This window comes from Rhamphochromis longiceps, linkage group LG22 (genome assembly GCF_057381845.1).
Source record: "Rhamphochromis longiceps isolate RC_006_pf linkage group LG22, R_longiceps_female_GT1.1, whole genome shotgun sequence".
NCBI lineage: Eukaryota > Metazoa > Chordata > Actinopteri > Cichliformes > Cichlidae > Rhamphochromis > Rhamphochromis longiceps.
This window is the reverse complement of record NC_140577.1, coordinates 24,330,283-24,350,364: the sequence shown is the minus strand read 5'-3', so window position 1 is coordinate 24,350,364 and position 20,082 is coordinate 24,330,283. Positions and strand designations below refer to the sequence as shown.

Genomic DNA, 20,082 nt, shown 5'->3' with positions numbered 1-20,082 from the left:
TTAGTAGTTTATTTACACTCGCACGTGACCCTAGGGGGTTACACATTTCTATCTCATCAGAATAGAGTATCAGTTGTAAAGCAGAGTTCTTCTTTGAAAACAGTGGGTGGGTTTTGAAAATAATTCCATCATTAATGTCATACAAAAAACTGGCGTTGGGGCAACTCTGAGGTCCAGTACTGAGCATGTCAAATAGTCTTGAATTGGATAATAGCTGTTTCAAACTTTCAATCAAAGGAATGTAGTAGAAAGACTTGTTTTTGATTGCAAGAACTCTCGATTCTCCCTTTTTAACTCTACAGGCATAATTGGAAATGATGATCTCCTCAGGTGTGACAGGGTTGAAATGCATCTGTGTTACACGGTCCTGTAGGTTTGAAGCTGCACATATGGGAAAGGGATCCTGAAAGTTGTCCAGTGTTGAAAGAACTTCTTGTTGTAAAGGTCCATTGCTGTCAGGTTGCCTTTCAAGGATGGTCTTTATTTTTCCCCTCAAGGACGTCAGAAGAGCTGTTTGATACTGTTGGACACCAAGGACAATGTTGTTGACACTCCTCTGATGGGGGAAAAAAAAACACATCAGAGACATGAAAGCGTAAATAGAAAATATAACAGAAGCAAAATGCAACTCTATTTCTTTAGCTCAAATTAATGAGCCACTGAATGTTGTAATTTACCAGTGGAGCAGTAGAAGAAGAAATCAGCCAATAATTGGCATTGTTTTGCATGACATGCCACATGCATGACTCACGTGGCACAAACACATTGCACCGAGCAAGATGGAGGAGCATGAAAGGTTACAACAGAAAAAGTGAACAAATGATTACCTCATTTATTTTTTTTATGTAATTCTACTTCATTTGTCTTTTATGCCTAAAAGTGAACACATTTTACACTGTTAAGCCTATTTTAAACTGTTGAGTGTGCCCAGAGTATTTGTCTACTTATTTTTTTAAACCTATTGTAGGCGTTGGGTGAGCTTCGCAGAATTTTGGATCCCCACAACAACAAGTTCATCAGTCAAGTAAAACTGAGATGGGAAGAATTCTGCTCCAGGGTAGAGTTCTACGGTGTGTCAAAGAAGGCAATGAATCCACCAATGACCATGGACAAAAGTAAGTTTTACCATTTGAATACAAAGTTCTCATCCTTTAAAATTTATGTTTATGAAGGTTTGTTTCTGCTTTGTCCAGCTGAAGCCCACCTTGCACTGATGAAGGCTCTTCCAACCCTCTTTCCCACACCTGCCCATCCACCAAAAAAGATGGGGAATGCTTCTGAAGCATTTCTACATGTCCTGAAGGTAAGTTTTATAAAATTTGCTTATAAAGATCTACAGAAAATTTGGCAAACAAAATATTTCGGTCAAACATGACTCAAAAATGCTTTTTCAGTTTCAGCCGAAAGACTTAAATCTATAATTTATTGTTTTCATTAATTTATAACGTATTTAATTTACACGAGTGTGGTCACATAAGGAGTCGCTTGATAAACCATAAGTCAAAACTACTATAAAATGTGTGTAACCAACAAAGAACAAGATAATGACATCTCCAACGTTATGACCAATTCCCAGCAAAAAAACATACAATTAACATAAGATGTTGACTGTCATGTCTTTTGTGTCTTGCAGCCTACAGAAGATCCAGATGCTGTCCTCCAGAAACGAAGCTTGTCATGTCCAGTAGTGATGTTCGATGGCTGCAAGTGTGTCATTGCTGTTGGTAATTTACCAGTTACAACATTTGACAAAGAAAAAATTGGTGAGGCTATGATATATGTGATGGCATACTTTTATGCACTCCATCTGACTTACCCCAAATGCGTGGCAACCCTGCTGTCTGTCATTCAGACAGAAGTTCTCCAGGATGCCATTCATGAGCATGACACTACATCATCTTACAGAAAAGCCCTGGCAGAATGGCATGCATTTATTGGAAAGTAGTGTGTAAATTTCAGATAAGATTAGGAGAGGGCACTTCTGTTTTGTTTTTGTTTGTTTTTTCAATCTGGGTCTTATTTCTAAAATGGAAAATGTTCATTTACTCACCCAGACAAGTTTTGTGGTATTTGGTGTCATTCGGAAGAAATTTGAATCTTTGTGGTCTTCCTATGTCACTCGTCAATTTTAATGGGGCAATGGCGAAACCTCTAAGGCTGTTGAAATGTTGAAACCACTTAAACAAACTCATAATGTTGGACCTGTACTGTTCAATTGTATCTTTATTATCTGCAGGTTATTGTTAAAGTGGACAAATAAAGATGGACACTTTTACTCTGTTTCAGTTTTGTTTTGTCCTTAATCAGCAATATAATCTTAAAGTAGTGTTTAGCTAAATTTAAAAAGAAGAAATTTCTTAAAAATGATTTAATGTACTAGTTTTTAGATTATTTGCCTTGATTTGTTTGTTAGAATAAGTGTTTTATGCCTATTTTCAGATTTAATTTCTTCAACATTTTACTTAGAACAAGTGGTTAAAGCTTATTTTAGGTTTCAAGCCATGATTGGTTGCCTGGAATAAGTGTAAAAGACTTATTTTTAGCTTTATTATCTTTATTTGTGGCCTACAATCAGTGGTTAAAGCTTATTTTAAGTTTCAATTGTTCTAATTTGTTGCCTGTAATAAGTGTAAAAGACTTATTTTTAGCTTTATTATCTTATTTGTGGCCTACAATAAGTGGTTAAAGCTTATTTTAAGTTTCAATGTTCTGATTTGTTCCCTGGAATGAGTGTAAAATACTTATTTTTAGCTTTATTTAAATCTAGATATTGTTCTTCTTTCAAGAAATCTTATTAAGAAAAAAACACTTACCCCATGGGCAGATAATTTCACTTGTTTTAAGCAAATCTTCACCAAAAATAAGTGTATTTTTCTAGTATTAAGGAGGTGGGTTTTTGCAGTGTGAGTGGAGTTTTTTCTCCTCCTCTCACCTCATATTATGTATTTTTGTTGTTTTTTCCTATCAGCCTACCTCTCTGACTGTCACGGTCCTGGGTCGGTGACCCAGTGTTTTGAGTTTCTTGTATCTCTGAGTTTTTGTATTACGATCTTAGTTCTCTTTGTTGCCCCAGTTTATTTTTTAGTCTAGTGTCTTAGTTTGGCTTTCTTGTATTCTCTTTAGTTTTCTGAGTATTTAGTTAGCCGCCCTCTGTGTCTCCCTGTTATTGTTCTCTGTGTTTCTTAGTTGCTCTGTCTCCCCTAGTCAAGTCTATGTTACATGTTTTACTTTGAAGGTCTGTGTCCTACGTGAATGTATTGAGTTTCGCTTCCCTTGGGTCTCGTTATGTCCGATTTCTCCCAGCTGTGCTCCCCTTCTATGTCTCATTCCCCTTGTTATTTCCCAGTGTATTTAAAGCCCTGTGTTTCTCTGTGTCAGTGTCGCGATCTCACTCATGCTGTGTGTGATTCTCCCCGTGTCTCCTGGTATACATTATAATTAGCTTTTCACAGTTTAGTTTTGTATTGTTTGTGACCTGTTTTCCAGCAATAAAGCTGTGCTTTTGAGTTCAAGTTCTGTCCCCGTGAGTTTGCGTTTGGGTCCAACTCCTGCCTACCACACAGCCGGATCATGACACTGACATGTCTTCTCAATGTGATGTTTGTGTAAAGTTTGGTCAGAAGGTTCCTTTGTAAGTGCGCATGCGCCACAGCTGCCTGCTGTAACCTATAATTTCCTTTGGGATTAATAAAGTATTCTGATTCTGATTGTGGTCTCTACATGCATGGTTCCCACCGTGAAGCATGGTGCAGGAGGTGTGATGGTGCAGAGGTGCTTTGCTGGGACGCTGTTGGGGATTTATTCAAAACTGAAGGCACACTGAACCAGCATGGCTACCACAGCATCCTGCAGCGACAAGTCATTCCATCTAGTTTGCATTCAGTTGAACCATCATTTATTTTTTAACGGGACAATGACCCCAAACACACCTCCAGGCTGTGTTGGGGCTATTTGACCAAGAAGGAGAGTGATGGGGTGCTGCGCCAGATGGCCTGGCCTCCACAGTCACCTGAGCTAAACCCAGTGGAGATGGTTTGGGATGAAATGGACCTCAGAGTGAAGGCAAAAGAGCCAATAACTGCTCAGCATCTCTGGGAACTCCTTCAAGACTGTTGGAAAACCATTTCAGGTGAAGACCTCATGAAGGTCATTGAGAGAATGCCAAGAGTGAGCAAAGCAGTAATCAAAGCAAAGAATGGCTATTTTGAATAATCTAAAATATATAACATGTTTTGAGTTATTTCACCCTTTTTTGTTTACTGGATAATTCCATATGTGTTCATTCATAGTTTTGATGCCTTCAGTGAGAATCTACAATGTAAATAGTGATGAAAATAAAGAGTGTGTGTCCCTGTGTTTGTGAAGCCCTCTGTAGCTGATAATGGGCTATAAAAATAAAAGTGACTTGATCTAAAGTAGACAATAGAAGCACCCCATTCTGAAGAACAAGCCTTCAGAATCACCCAGCTTTCAAAGTTGACCTTGATTAACTATTTTCAGCAAACATAACTCAAGGGGAACTTACTATCACACTTCAGACAGAGTTTGCCCTAGTCTTCTTCTTAGTCTGTTGCTATTTCTCCCTTTTTGTGGTTTATTTATATTTCTATGCAAACCATAAAGTTTGAAAAATCAGCTGAAGATCTGTTTATTTTATTATTTGTCTATTTTTAGCCACAATTGATAAAAAACATGATTACATAACACAATCTAAACACTTAAAATATAGATATACAATATTTGGAGTTTTGATGTTGGATGTTGCCTAGTTTACTTTCATTTATTATGTTATTTAGTTTTAACTTGCATGGGAAAGTTATGGGAAAGTTACTGCCCCTGTAAGGTTAATGTCTGTATAGGCACGAGTGTATGCATACATTTCTGAGAGTGTATATGGTATATGCTGCTGTGTGTACTGGGCACTGCGTCCATCTCCTTCTTGCTCGAGCTCCAGTCTGTTGCGGTAATGAAGATCAATGAGAGGAAAGGTGGAGGCCGGCCGAGATCCAGGTACTGTCTCCCTGTTTCAGGCCAAAGCTCTATCGATCCTCCTGTGGTGCACTCTGCCAGCATCTGATAAAGGGCTTCTGTGCACACACACACATACACACACAAACACACACACTTACTCATGTGCACTACCAAAGAAAAACACCAAGTCGCTGAGCTTACTCCCTAATGCTGGCCAAGGAGTTAAGCCTCCATCACACTTTTACAGTTTTCTGTCTCAAGCACCTGAAGGAAAATGTAGAGCTCACATTTCATCATTGTCAAATAATGCTAGCTGAGTATAGCTATTTTTCACACTGCAAATTGCCTTGTGGTGGTGTTGCCTTCAAGTACGCTTTGTAATCTCCTACTTCAGAATACAGATGATGGGAACGGAAGTCTATCATGCATTCAAGTGCTGTTTTGTCGGCAATTACAAGAAAATGCCTTCTGCAATAATAGCAGACAATCTTAATGGAAGTTGTAATATTGTGGAGATTGGCCTGTGACGCTGTTTTCTTGTCGACTGTGAAAGAAAGGTGGATTATAAGATTTTGTTGATGGCTTTTATGCAATTATAAACAAAAACATTTAATTTGTATTCACATCAAATGAACAAAAGTGTCGACAGCTCTGTGTCCCCATTTCCAAAAAAGTCAGGGCAAAATGACTATACTGATTTACAACTTACAAATGAAATATAATATGAATAAAGATAAAAATCTCAAACACTGAAGCTGCTCAGTGTCCACAAGCTTGATTTTGTTTTAAAAGTAAAATGTTTTTCAGCTGCTAAATAGTTTAGGACCTCATTTATACTCCACAGTTTCATAATGTGCTGTGTTTTTCGGTGACAGGCCGTTTAAGCAACTATTTTTTTTAATTGCAGACATGTTCTTTTAAGACAGAATTTGGCTTGAAATTGTTGCACCAGGACTGGTTCTTATATGACTTTACTACTCTAATTGAACACAAGCGCTTTTTACTAAAAGCAGATCACTCACCCGATCACACATACTATTCATATAGCACTTTACTGTCACACTCGACGATCAATATCTTGCCCAAGGATACATTGACATGCAGACTGGAGGAGTCACCTCCTGATCATGAATGCAAAATATCTCATTTTGAATTTGATGGCAGCAACACATCTCAAAAAGTTGGGATAGGGGCAAAAAGTAAAGATGGGATGCGATAAGAAAATTTTCACTAAATTTGCAATATTACCTCATCTAAAATTTAGCAAATTCCGAAACACTTTCGCAATAATTTTTCTGTGTGGTTTCATATGGTTTTCGTCCCATTTTGTAGAAATTACTCCAAAGTAATGGAATGCTACCCACCTTGCATGCTTAACCATATGACCCAACCTTACAAATCTTGCATAGCAAGTATGTGATATTGTTTGTGATATTGTAAGAGCTAAACATTGCATCTGGATAACTTCTGTACTTAACCACATTATAGTGGTTATATATATTTTAAATATACATATGCAAAATGCTAGTAACAGAAACATGGCCAGGCAAAACATTGCCTGGCCACCTAACAGTCAGTATTACCGTAAAAGTATATTGCTATTGGCTAACTGTATAAGTCCAGTATGTGTGCATATTGGTTTGTCCATTACTTTGAATGAATTTAGCTTTAATAGCCACTACATGGCCTTTACAATATCTATGTAATGATATTCAGACTGGAACAAAATTTAAGGACCTTGAATGAAAGGATAGTAGTGAAAGATTTCACTAAATTTAACAGTAGTGCCAAGTTCCAACCTAAAATCCTCAAATGATCACATCATCCCCAAATGCCTTTGGAAATTTGCCCAAGATCTATCCTAATATGTTCTAAAAGGTGCTAATTGTCTTGACTTCCCCAGAGCTGTATTTCTAAGCGAAATAGTTCAAGAGAGATTAGATAAGTGTACTTTCCAGACAAATAGCTCTTTTTTCCTGCTTTATAGTGTTTCAGGCAATTAAAAGAGTTGGTGAATGCCAACGCCTGGCACGGTACAGCTATTTCATTTAAATGAGCAAGGCAGAGAAGACTTTCCCTCAAATGGATAGTGGCTGGTCCTGGGCCAGTTTTGCATGTCTCCCTCTGATGAAAAAGGTAAGGCCATGCAGGGGAGGTAGCTGTGGTCATATCTGAGCCAAATGAGCATAAATTTGCTACACGCTTGCAATTAGCTTGACATTGCTGTTAATGCTTTGTGAACTACCCCAACTGCCCCGTGATGCCAAACGTGCATTGGATTAATTTGCCTAATTAGCATATAAAACATGCTTATTTTGTTCTACATGGTGGTTTGTTTTTATATTATTCATAAGTGTTGGGGTAAAGCCTTTTTTATGCATGCGCGTGTGTGTCTGTGCAAACAAAGACAAAGAGATATTAAAAATAGTTAAGTCAAGCAGGCGTTAGCTTTGGGCAAATGTTAGCCTAAGCCACCCTGTGTTTGCATCTCCCTTTGCCAGAGTGTATTTCTCTTGTCACAGCAGACATTTCACTTTTCTGCCTTCCTTTTGTGAGCAAATGAGACAAGAAACTTGAAGACGTGGGCATTTCCTAGCTCCAAGCAATCCACCAAGGCTTCTTGTCTTTTCCCCTCATCCTTCTCATGCTTGTCCTTGCTCTCTCTCCATCTTCTTATCATCTTTGTTTCTATTTCTCCTCAGGTGACGCTTAGGGAGACAGGCAGTGCTCTCAGATGGGTGGATGGATGGACAGATGGATAGATGGTAGGTGGACAGACAGTAAACACTTGTCCTCCATTACGACAGACGAGAATCGCATGATACAATTTGTCTGGCATTTTTGCCTGATATGCCTATCACACAACTCAATCCACTTAGAGATGATGCGGGGCAACTTGTCGCATCCATATGAAAGTGTAGGGGAGAGGAATCCCAAAGAAAACAGACAAACATGCGCGAGGCAGTTGTGTCAATCCATTCCATTGTTTAAATGCATGCAGGAACACTCATACAACCCTAGAGTTCACACTATTTCAATCCTATTCTTCAAGGTTATTAAAATTGCAATTATATTAACCCCAATCAAAAAGAAAAGGTTGCAGGAAGCATCTATGCTCCAATAGTTCAGGTGCACTACCCATTAAAGTTTAACAACCATTGGTTGTATAATCGTAAAGCACATATGCATACACAGACAAAACGAAACTGGCCCCTTGTGCCATCCACTATCTCTCAGTGCCGTGGTGGCGTTATGCATTTTTATGTTGGGCCGAGGCCTCTCTCTAAATAGGGGTGTCATGGGTGTGAGGTTTGGTAACCTTGTGCTTTATTGTCTCAGGGCTGGAAAATGGGTTTTATTCCAGGCTGAAGATGAGATAAGGCTCTGTCAGGAATCCCGGCCTCTCTGCCTCTTACCCTCGCTGCTGGAGGCTTATTGCAGCAGAGAGGACTAACATTCCATCTCTCCCTTGCTCTGTCTTGTATAGATTTTCCCTTCTGCCACTTTCATTACATTTGGCACTTTCTTCTCTGCTTTGACTTTCATGTTCTTTCCTCGCACCCTCAATTTCACCCGTCTTCATTATGCTGTCATTAAAACCAGTTCTGATTTCATTGCGATCATTTATCATTCTGTTGCATGGATTCATTATCACGATTTTTTACTGCTTGCCCACCCCACCACCATCCCCTCCCTTCTTTTGTCTTCCTCTCAGTCTGACCCTTCAGTGAAACGGCCCATGTGCATTTCAGTACTGTGTGTAAGCCTTGGCAAGTCAGAGAAAGACAAAAAGATAAAGACTGTGGAAAAAAAAAGGGCAGTTCTTTCTTAACACTTCATGCATAATCCACTTCTTATTCGCGTTCATATACAGCCGTAGTCTGACCGCTGCTATTTCTGCTACCATTTATCCTCCCCCTGCCCCTTCCCCACCTGAAACCACAACCCATCAAGTCACATCTGGCGACAGGCCTTCTTCCTCGTAAATTGCTGCTGCTGGATAAATATGTGTGCAGCTGTTAGCCTGTGCTCACACTTTACCTTTAAGTGCCCCCCCATTGCTCAGGTTTGACTAGTCATAAATTTTTCCGGGCGTGGAGGCAGGTGGCCTCACTGACTATGATGCTTCCTGATTCCTATATTTCTTTCTCATATAAAGAAAAGCTTGGTGAAAAATACCAGTATGTCAAAATAAACAGATCCTTTAAGAAAAAGAGCTATTTCAAAAATAATGTTCTCAAAGACATTACTTTGCCCATGATCACAGGTGGTACACATTAAATTTGATGATGTGTTTGGATAACTAAGCCTTATCAGGAAAGATACTTTGGCATTTGCCATTTTCATTCTAATAAAAATCATTCTAATTCTAATAAAATACTGATTACTGATTCGGCTAATGTAGTGACCTCCGGGGATGCTTTTCAGCGTTTGCTTTTAGAGTTTCCGTCGCTGTCTGTCCCTAATTTCTCTAGCACGGTAACGAAGCATGGGGTTGAGCATTATATTCCCATGGTCAGGCCCCCGGTGTTCGCGCGCGCGCGCCGCCTCGACCCCGCGAAACTGTCCGTCGCTCAGGAAGAGTTTGCAGCCATGGAGCGCCTTGGCATTGTGCAGCGTTCGAACAGTGCATGGGCCTCTCCGCTTCACATGGTGCCCAAATCGGACAGTCGGTGGCGGCCATGCGGAGATTTCCGCCGTTTAAATAATGCCACGGAGAATGACCGTTACCCCATCCCCCACATTCAGGATTTTTCTGCCAATCTCGCCGGAACGTCGATTTTTTTCTAAAATATACTTGGTGCGGGGGTATCACCAAGTTCCCGTGCACGCCGAAGACGTTCCTAAAACCGCTGTCATTACCCCCTTCGGCTTGTTCGAGTTTTTGCGCATGCCGTTTGGCCTGAAAGGTGCCGCCCAGACCTTTCAGCGGCTGATGGACTCCGTTTTGCGTGGGCTGTCGTTCGTTTTTGCTTATCTGGACGATATATTGGTGGCCAGCTGCTCAGCGAGCCAGCACGAGTCCCATCTGCGCCAGGTTTTCCAGCGTTTGGCAGCGCACGGCCTGATCATCAACCCTTCCAAGTGCCAGTTTGGGTTGCCTGTTCTGGATTTCCTCGGGCACCGCATTTCCGCTGAAGGTGTGGTTCTGTTGCCCGACAGAGTCCAGGCCGTTTCGGCTTTTCCGCATCCCACGTCGGTTAAAGCGTTGCAGGAGTTCTTGGGGATGATAAATTTTTACAACCGCTTTCTCCCCAGAGCTGCCCACCTGCTACAGCCACTCTATGCTGCCTTAAAAGGTAAAACAGCCAAAGATCCGGTTGACTGGCTGCCAGAATGCGTCCATGCGTTTTCCGCAGCCAAGTCTGCGCTGGCTGATGCCGCCCTGCTGGCCCACCCGCTTCCATCAGCGGAGATCGCATTGACCACCGACGCGTCCGACGTGGCAGTGGGTGGGGCGTTGGAACAGCAGGTTTCAGGTCTCTGGCAACCGCTCGCCTTTTTCAGTCGTACGCTCCGGGATGCTGAATGCAAGTACAGTGTTTTCGACAGGGAGTTGCTGGCCCTGCACCTTGCGACACGACATTTTCGTTTTTTCCTCGAGGGTCGCAACTTTACTGCGTACGTTGACCACAAACCTTTGACGTTTGCGATGTCCAAGGTCTCTGACCCATGGAGCGCACGCCAGCAGCGCCAGTTGGCAGCCATTTCAGAGTTTACCACAGACATTCAGCATGTGGCTGGTAAGTCCACATGCTGACTGTCTCTCACGTGTGTTGGTTTCTCCGGTGTATGTCGGCGTCGACTACGCTGCCATGGCCGCCGAGCAACGTGCTGACCCGGACGTCCTTGCCCTTCAGTCTACAAAAACGGGCCTCGTGCTGGAGGACACCTCGGTGTGGCACGGCGGTCCGCGCCTTCTTTGGGACATTTCCACCGGCCGCCCCCGCCCGGTGGTTCCCCTTTCGTGGCGTCGTTGTGTTTTTGACTCGGTGCATGCCCTCTCTCATCCCGGTGTCCGGGTCTCGGTCAAGCTGGTCAGCGCCAGGTTTGTTTGGCCGGGCCTTCGCAAGACGGTGAAAGAATGGGTGGCGGTTTGTATCCCATGCCAACGCTCGAAAATCCACCGGCACACACAGGCACCCCTCGAACCTTTCCGTGTCCCGGGTAGGCGTTTCGATCACGTTCATGTGGACCTGGTTGGTCCCTTGCCGCAGTCAAAGGGTTTCACGCACCTTTTGACTGTGGTGGACCGCACGACCAGGTGGCCGGAGGCGGTACCCCTGGCGTCCACAACAGCGGTGATGGTGGCCAGGGCATTTTTGTCAACGTGGGTTTCACGTTGCGGTCCCCCTGCTGACATTACCTCGGACAGGGGCCCCCAGTTTGTTTCTGAGCTTTGGTCTGCTATGGCTGACGGCCTGGGGGCCAAGGTCCACTGCACCACAGCATACCACCCGCAAGCTAACGGGATGTGCGAACGGTTTCACCGGTCACTTAAGGCCGTGCTCCGGGCTTCCTTAACAAGTGGCGACTGGGTCGACCGTCTTCCGTGGGTTTTGCTGGGATTGCGTAGCGCGGTTAAAGAAGACCTTGGGGTTTCCCCGGCTGAACTGGTCCTCGGCCAGCCTCTCCGGGTCCCCGGGGAATTCTTACCTGAGAGCCCTCCCCCATGTTTCGATACCTCTTTGTTGCCTTTTCGCCTCCCAAGTAACTCACTTCCTGTTCCTGGTCCTGTGCACCACTGTCTGCCTGACACTTTTGTTCCGAGTTTGTTGGACTCTGCTCGTTTCGTTTTCGTCAGGCACGATGCCCATAGGACTCCGCTGCGTCCACCATATGACGGGCCATACAGGGTTCTTAAACCAGGCAACAAACATTTCATTTTGGACTTTGGCGGTCGGCAGGAGGTTGTCTCTGTTGACAGACTTAAGCCTTAAGCCTGCACATGTTATGCAAGAGGATCAGGTGGTCCCAGCCCAGGCCCCTCGCCGCAGCCGCCCACCTGCCACCAGGCTGATGGATTCTCTTTTTTCCCCCAGGAGCGACCCAAAATCAACGCATGTGTGGTGGACCACTAGAGGGCTCCACTCACACCCAGTGTATAGGAAGTGTGTTCCTGTGTTTTGTGGCGCAATATGCGCAGTTGATGTTGGAGATGAATAAAGAAGGAGTGTGAACTGAGAGCTCTGTGTCGTTGATGCTTACCTCCACAATACCCCTAAGTAACATTAGCTAATATTATGTTGAATACTAACTTAGCATGTTAGCTACAGCAGTAGTATGGTAGTAGTAGTATGTGAAATGATTTGCTTGTGATTATGTTTTATCTTGCGCTGCCCTTCTGACACACATGTAATTCCATAAATGTTGCCTAACATTCGTGAACTTTAGTCAAAATGGAGATTTGGGTACGGTGGCCCCAAGAGGTCAAAATGGATTGCAACTTAAGAAATTGCCAGCAAATAGAAAAATGCTGCAAAAGCACACAAAACACAATAGAAGTTGGATAAAACACAACGTAAGTAACCAAAACATGTGAAATAGTGCACTGAAACATGCTTACAGGAAGCAAAGGGTCCATCAGTGTTGTGAGGAAGAAAAATATGCAAGTTAATATGTGTTTTAATAACTATAAATACACATTTGCTATCAGCTGTTTATTGTTAGATTGTCAATTCTGCAGGTGTTCGGTCATATTATTGTGTCCCCAAAAACAGTTCCATTTTTTTACGTGTTTTTTTTCTTTCCTATTTTGCTGCGTGTATTCTATTTTTATTTTCATTTCGTTCTTTTTCAGCATTGTGTTTTATGTGCTTTTGCAGTGTTTTCCTATTTGCTGGTGTTTTCTTAAGCTGCAGTGCATTTGAAGTCTCAGAAATGCAATATTGTAACTTCAGTGCCTAGACATAGCCAACAGATTTAAGTGCCCGTTGCCTTGTTTGAACAGAGCGGCCCATGAAAGAGTCAAATTCATGGCCTCGGTTATTGTTTCAGTGTGCCCCTTACCGTCATGTCATAATGTGTTTACTTGGAGTTCCTGTTTGGTGATGTCCCGCAAGGCTGCTAGAACTGTTCACAGGTATTTTTGTCACGTAATGATGTCTGCTAGCTACTAACTTCTGTTGTGATGTTACTGGTGCCGCCTGTGAACTTTGCTTTGGTTTTGGTTGGTACATGGATAATTCTTTTTATGTCTGTAATTTATGCAAAAGTGCAGTATGAATATTCATGTGTGAGTCTTAATGACTACATATTTCCAAGTCACGTTTAGTAGATCTTTGTTGTTGTTTGAAGGGGTGGTTAACTTAATAGAAACTCTGGCTTTAGGTTGTTAAAACAGCTTTTATTTAGAGCTCATTCATATTTCCTTGTGATACTAACTTCACAGGAACTCACCAGGAGATTGTGTTGCACGTAGCATAGGTATTCACGTAGAGTTTTATCACATATTTCAGGCTGTGGTTGTGCTGTTTCAATTTTATGCATTAAAAACTTGAGGCAATATATATCAATACTAGGCTGGTTTATTATTTTTCCTGTCATAATTACATCTAAACTACTGAGGTATATTTTCTACAGCTTAGACTGCTGCTTGTAGTCATGACTGATAATGTGTTTATATCATTTACTGATACTTTTTATTGAAGAGATTGCTTGGCCAAGCCACTGTTTTTTGACTTTTGTGTCAATAGTTTGACATGTGTAAAGTCAGCATTTTGAAAACCAGGGGACGTCAGGCATGTTTAAGGAGGAGTTCAGCACTTCACTCTGGGGAAAAAGCAGAGTTAGTTATTTAAATGGACTCTACTTACATTGCACTTTTCTGCTTAATTTGAGCAGCACTTTCTTACTACACACAGACACACAAACCCACAATGATGGATGCACAGGGGGCAACTTGGGGTTTGATATCTTACCCAAAGGTACTTCAGTATGCAAACTAAGGGAACTGGAGATCGACCCACTCGTTTGTTTGTTTTTGCTTTTGAGCTTTTTTTGTACAGATTAAGAAAATATGATATATGTCAATCTGAAAGGTTTAGAGGTGCCAAAACCACAAATACGTTAAGTTATCACTATGTTTGATTCTTTTTATTTTCATAATCGGTTTTTTGTTCGTGTTTAGTGCAGTTTACTTGTGATCTTTTGGTTTCAGCTTCCTCAGTGCCATCTTTTATAATGTGGTTAAGTCTTCATTTCTGTGTTCAGTGTTTCCCCACTGAGTTACTTAATGTCTTGTGAGCTACTTTTGTCATGTGTCTTGTTTCGTTTTATATTTTCCTTATTAGTTTCAGCTGTGGCTTGTTATCGTTCCCCGATTATATGTCCAAAGTGTTGTTTCCATTTTTCAGTACCGGAGTCTGTTAACCTTCCGTGTTCTTTGTGTCTGGGGGTGGGCGTCCGGGCACACACCGGCTCACTCCTTGGCGGCCGCTTGTCGGGGCCTGGGGCCTGGGGCTCGCTCGGGCCCCTTTGGAGGTGGGGTGCCCCCGGCCTCTCGGCCTGGGGCTCGGTCACTCAGGCACAGCTGGGGGCCGGCGGAGCTCACGGGCGCGTCACTGCAACTCCCCCTGACTTCTGCTCCGCGGCTGCTGGGCGAGCCCTCATCTGGGACTCTCCTCGGCTCTTACTGGAACAGTGGCGCGGCTGCCCCTCTGTTGGTCTTCCATGGTCTCTTGTGTTCTGGGGGCCTCTGGATGTCTGGAGTTTTGATCTCCTCCATACCCGCTTCACACCCTGGAGGACGGGGCTGTGGCCCCCCCACACTCCCTAGCAGATCATTACATGGAGAAACCTTTGGAATGCAAGCATGCTGATCCACACAGGTATGCACACATGGGTATTCACAGACGCGGACTAAAGCTTTCTTGGCTGCTGCCTCAAAGCACACTGTGCGCTGTCTATCTTGCGTGCTGCACAATATCGTTTATTATTTAGTAAATATTGATATCTATGACTAGCTAGTTTATTGTGATGGTGCTTTGTTTTCTCTATTATTATGTTACTCTTTGTTGTTTGCTGTCTCCTCTGTTTGTTTTTTTTGTTTGTTTGTTTTTTTTTTTTCTCCATACAGGTGACCCAGGAGTTCTTTTTTTTTTTTCTCTCTCTTCCCCCCCCTTCTCACCGTCTCTTCTCCCCTTTGGTTTTCTTTCTTTCTCTCCCCCTCTTTCTCTCATTCATTCCCCCTGTCCTATTTATTAAAAAAAAAAAAAAAAAAAAAATGACAAAGGATGAACTGAAGCTCTGCCATCACGTAATGTCGCATACTGCTGTTTCTGATGTCATTTAAAAAAAAAAAAAAAAAAAAAAAAAAAAAAAAAAACCTTCCGTGTTCTGTGGAAGATTTTGAATCTATGGTTTGTTTTCCTATCAGCAGTTTTTTTTGTCATACTCAGCCTTATTAAAAGTTATTTTTTTAACAAGTTTGCCTTGGAGATGCTTTTAAAGTTTCTTCCTAAAGTGGTAGCAGTGACAAAAACCGCTAATCTGCTAATCTGTGTATAACTAAATACCACGAATCAAAAGAGAAGTGAAATCATCGGTGTAGCTTTTCCTGAAAAACTCCTGATAGCCTTTCCATTCAGACAACATCACACTCACCGCGATGAAGCATGATTACCTGGAGAGCAATGTGCAAGTCTGATTTGTTTCTCAGTCATGAAAGGGTAAGATTTTATAATTGACCCAACCTCACAGAGTTAACACCGTTAGAAAAATATATGTTATACAACATGATGCCAGATATCAGTAAAATCCAGGATGCTGTTTTCCACAAATATTCTGTATGAATGTAATTCTTCTGTTCCAAGAGAGGAAATCTATTTGCTTGAAACACATTTACTTGTTAGGAGAAGTACTTTAAAGTTATTTCAGTTAAGAAGTGACCTACTGGCATGCAATATAAGTACAGTGCAAAGGCTGACCTTCAGTACTTAGTGTAGTGAGGATATTTAATGTGCATCTATGACATATTCCCATTTTAGACCTTCAAACTCAGAATATCCTCCTTCCAGAGAAATAAGGAAACCAGCTTGTGCGTGCTTAGTTATTTGATGAAAGGTAAACTTGTTGAGCGCTGTCAAAAAGAAAGGATTAATTAGGGTCATCACGCTTTCTGAATTAAAAAGCGTGATGAGATATATATATATATATATATATATATATATATATATATATATATATATATACACTCAACAAAAATATAAACGCAACACCTTTGTTACTGCTCCCATTCCCCATGGGATGGACGTAGAGACCTAAAATTCATTCCAGATACACAATATAACCATCCCTCCCAAACAGTGGTCACAAATCAGTCCAAATGTGTGGTAGTGGGCACATCTGCTATATTGAGATAATCCATCCCACCTCACAGGTGTGCCACATCAGGATGCTGATCTGACATCATGAGTAGTGCACAGGTGTACCTCAGACTGCCCACAACAAAAGGCCACCCTGGAATGTGCAGTTTTTTGCGCTATTGGGGGTCTGGGGACCCAGAACCGGTCAGTATCTGGTGTGACCACCATTTGCCTCATGCAGTGCAACACATCGTCGCATGGAGTCTATCAGATTGTCAATTGTGGCCTGTGGAATGTTGGTCCACTCCACTTCAATGGCTGTGCGAGGTTGTTGGATATTCGTGGGAACTGGTACACGCTGTCGTATACGCCGGTCAAGCACATCCCGAACATGCTCAATGGGTGACATGTCCGGTGAGTATGCTGGCCATGCAAGAACTGGGACATTCTCAGCTGCCATCTGCCCTGAACAATGTGAATCATGATTCATCCGTGAAGCGCACACCTCTCCAATGTGCCAGACGCCATCGAATGTGAGCATTTGCCCACACAAGTCTGTTACAGCGACGAGCTGGAGTCAGGTCAAGACCCCGATGAGGACGACGGGCATGCAGTTGAGCGTCCCTGAGACGGTTTCTGACAGTTTGTGCAGAAATTGTTTGGTTGTGCAAACCAATTGTTCCAGCAGCTGTCTGGGTGGCTGGTCTCAGACGATCTTGGAGGTGAACCTGCTGGATGTGGAGGTCCTGGGCTGGTGTGGTTACACGAGGTCTGCGGTTGTGAGGCCGGTTGGATGTGCTGCCATATTCTTTGAAACGCCTGTGGAGACGGCTTATGGTTGAGAAATGAACATTCAATGCACGGGCGACAGATCTGGTTGACATTCCTGCTGTCAGCATGCCAATTGCACGCTCCCTCATTGCTTGTGGCATCTGTGGCATTTTGCTGTGAGACAAAACTGCACATTCCAGGGTGGCCTTTTGTTGTGGGCAGTCTGAGGTACACCTGTGCACTACTCATGATGTCAGATCAGCATCCTGATGTGGCACACCTGTGAGGTGGGATGGATTATCTCAATATGGCAGATGTGCCCACTACCACACATTTGGACTGATTTGTGACCACTGTTTGGGAGGGATGGTTATATTGTGTATCTGGAATGAATTTTAGGTCTCTACGTCCATCCCATGGGGAATGGGAGCAGTAACAAAGGTGTTGCGTTTATATTTTTGTTGAGTGTATATATATGGCGCACTTATGTGTTTATGTCTGTGTGTGCATGACTGTGTAAGGAGGGAGCAGTGATCTCTCTGACAAATCAACTGCTATCACATCTCAGTTTCTTTTGTTCCCTTTGGTTTATTCGTTGTGCTTTGGTTCATGGCTGGTAGCTTTGCCAAAGGGTGCATAAGTGGTTCAATAGAACAACAATCTTACCCCAAAACCAAATATAACCAGGATGCCAACTTTCATCCCTTTGTGGACATAGAGTATGTTAATTGGTTGGACAGAACTGCAGTTAGGCCAGCTGTTTGATCTCCAAAGAACGGAGTTTTAAATGCCTGGAGGGACCCAAGAAGTTAAAGCTAGGCTGGTTTATATCAGCTAGAATAATACATTTTTCCATTTCATACACAGTCAAGTTAAAAATAACAGTCCCAATGTGGCTTTTTTAAAACAAAAAACAATTATTTGATCTTCTCTGAAACAGTGTCTATGAATAAAGGTGGTATATTCGACATCAGAAGGATATTTTGTCAGGCTGTTCCCCACTCCGCACCCAGCCTGGGAGCCTTGACTCAATTGGAAATCCATTTTATCTGATGACTGGCAGGCAATTGGGGCTCCCAGGTGAGGCTCTGCGGTTGATAGGCCGATAAAAGAAAAAAAAAAAGAAAAAAAAAAAAAAAAAAAAAAAAAAAAAAAAGAAGGATATTTTGTTTTTATGCTAATTTATTTTTCCACAATATATGATATTAGTACATCTGAGAAAATTGGAATACCGTCCAAGAAACGTCCAAACTACTGTGAGCTTTCATATATTCAGTTTTTTAAATCAATAATATTTCCATTTTTTTGTTTTACCTTTGAGGATTACAGTTTATAGCTTATGAAAATCACATATTATAGTCTCATGTAGAAATAGTAATAATACCTTTGTCTCAGAAGCTATTTATTATTTTTAGTACTGCGTGTTTTAGTTTTGCAGCTGGAACTAAAATCTTGACTGTAACAAGTCCATTCCATGAACCTCTACTTGATTATTTGGCTTTAGGTGTAATTATGTTCAAACGTCTGTCTTGTTCAACTAGAGATTTAAGATAGATTCAAATATTCTATAGACTGTCTCAATAACTGCCAGCTGTCTAGTCCCTAAGCAAACTCCAAACCTTAGCATTTTGCCCACCGTGCTGATGGGTAAGGTTCCTCTCCTGAAAAGTTTCTTACTGCTGCAACCAAAATAACTTTCATTCTTCAACCCAAAGCACGTTACTCCAAAAAGGCCTTCTACCAGCGACATACTCATAGCAACCTGGCTTTTCTTTTTGGCATCCAGCACTTTGCTGTCAGGCTGAATTTGCTGGGGCATTCGGTCCTGGTCTTTTGCCCCACTTGTAGATTATTGGCCTTACAGTTAAATTATTTATTTACAAAAGTCTTGTAAATCCCTTGCCAGTCTGTCATGCAGACCTTTTATGCTAACGGATGCCCAGAGGTCCTTAGATCTTGTCATGAAGACACTATACACTTCAACCACAAAGAGAACCCCATCACGTTACTGATCTGTTTTTCACTATGTGTTTAAAATATTGTAAAGACTAAAAGACTATCAGTAGCACTTCCTGTAACAGCCAGTAATAATGTGGTAATGGTGGGATAATAATGTGAAAAGCAATTTATGATACAAAAGCAGTAATAGAATAGTCACATATTGGTAACAATATAATAACCTGCTAGCAATAAAATGGTAATATTTGTATATATTTGTACTTTTGGTGGTGATCTCAAAATTATAAAGTAATACTGTTTGATGATTTTTGACTTCCACTTATGCTTCCACTTTGACTTCCACTGGATTACTTCACAGACAGACTTCCACTTTCCTCTTTCAAAATAAAGTCATCAGACTTCAAACAAAAAGGAATCATTCAAACAAACAAATGACAAACTTTTCAAGCATGGTAGCAGGTAAGAAAGATCATGTATATTCTCTTTTATCATATCGAGTAATTCTTATCCTATTAGTTTGTTGTGAAAGCCAGTGCCTTTATTTTGAAAGGTTAAATGTCATAGTTGTAAACCAAGGAAAAGTTAAGTATTTTTTTGTCTTATTAGCACATGGCTAATCTGGGCCCATGGTTGGTTATTATTTTTTTCACATTGTGAACAATACTTAATGACATTATTAAATAAATATAAATTTTCAGTTTTTAACTGGGACTGTAAGCTTGTAAATATGCCAGCACATGTCTGTGCCTATGTGCTATGCCTAACATAGTTAGCATTCTGTGGGTGAGTTATTCTTTAAGGATAGAAGGAAGACACAGTTGTTAAAGTGTGTTATAGAAAGAAGAAGTTTAAACATCCTTAAACCCATCCTTTAATCCAAGTTAAACCCACACTTAAATGGAAAATGGCAAGCGGTACTTATATAGTTCCTTTCTACTTAATTTTAACACTCCAAACACGTTCACGTGTGATTAGGCCCTGATTATTTTTTTGTAACATTAATTGTATTTGTTTCATTATTTCATGTTAAGTCAAATATCCCTTAACTAAAGGTAACTTATTATTTTTATTATTA

General features: G+C 41.6%; 1 long non-coding RNA gene across 1 annotated transcript; it reads left to right on the top strand.

The window, feature by feature from the left end:
* The first annotated feature begins 975 nt into the window (after positions 1-975).
* Positions 976-2,078, top strand: LOC146644113 (uncharacterized). The gene is made up of 3 exons (XR_014909451.1): positions 976-1,115; positions 1,194-1,303; positions 1,634-2,078. It is a non-coding gene; the product is annotated as an uncharacterized LOC146644113 (long non-coding RNA).
* Positions 2,079-20,082: the final 18,004 nt, after the last annotated feature.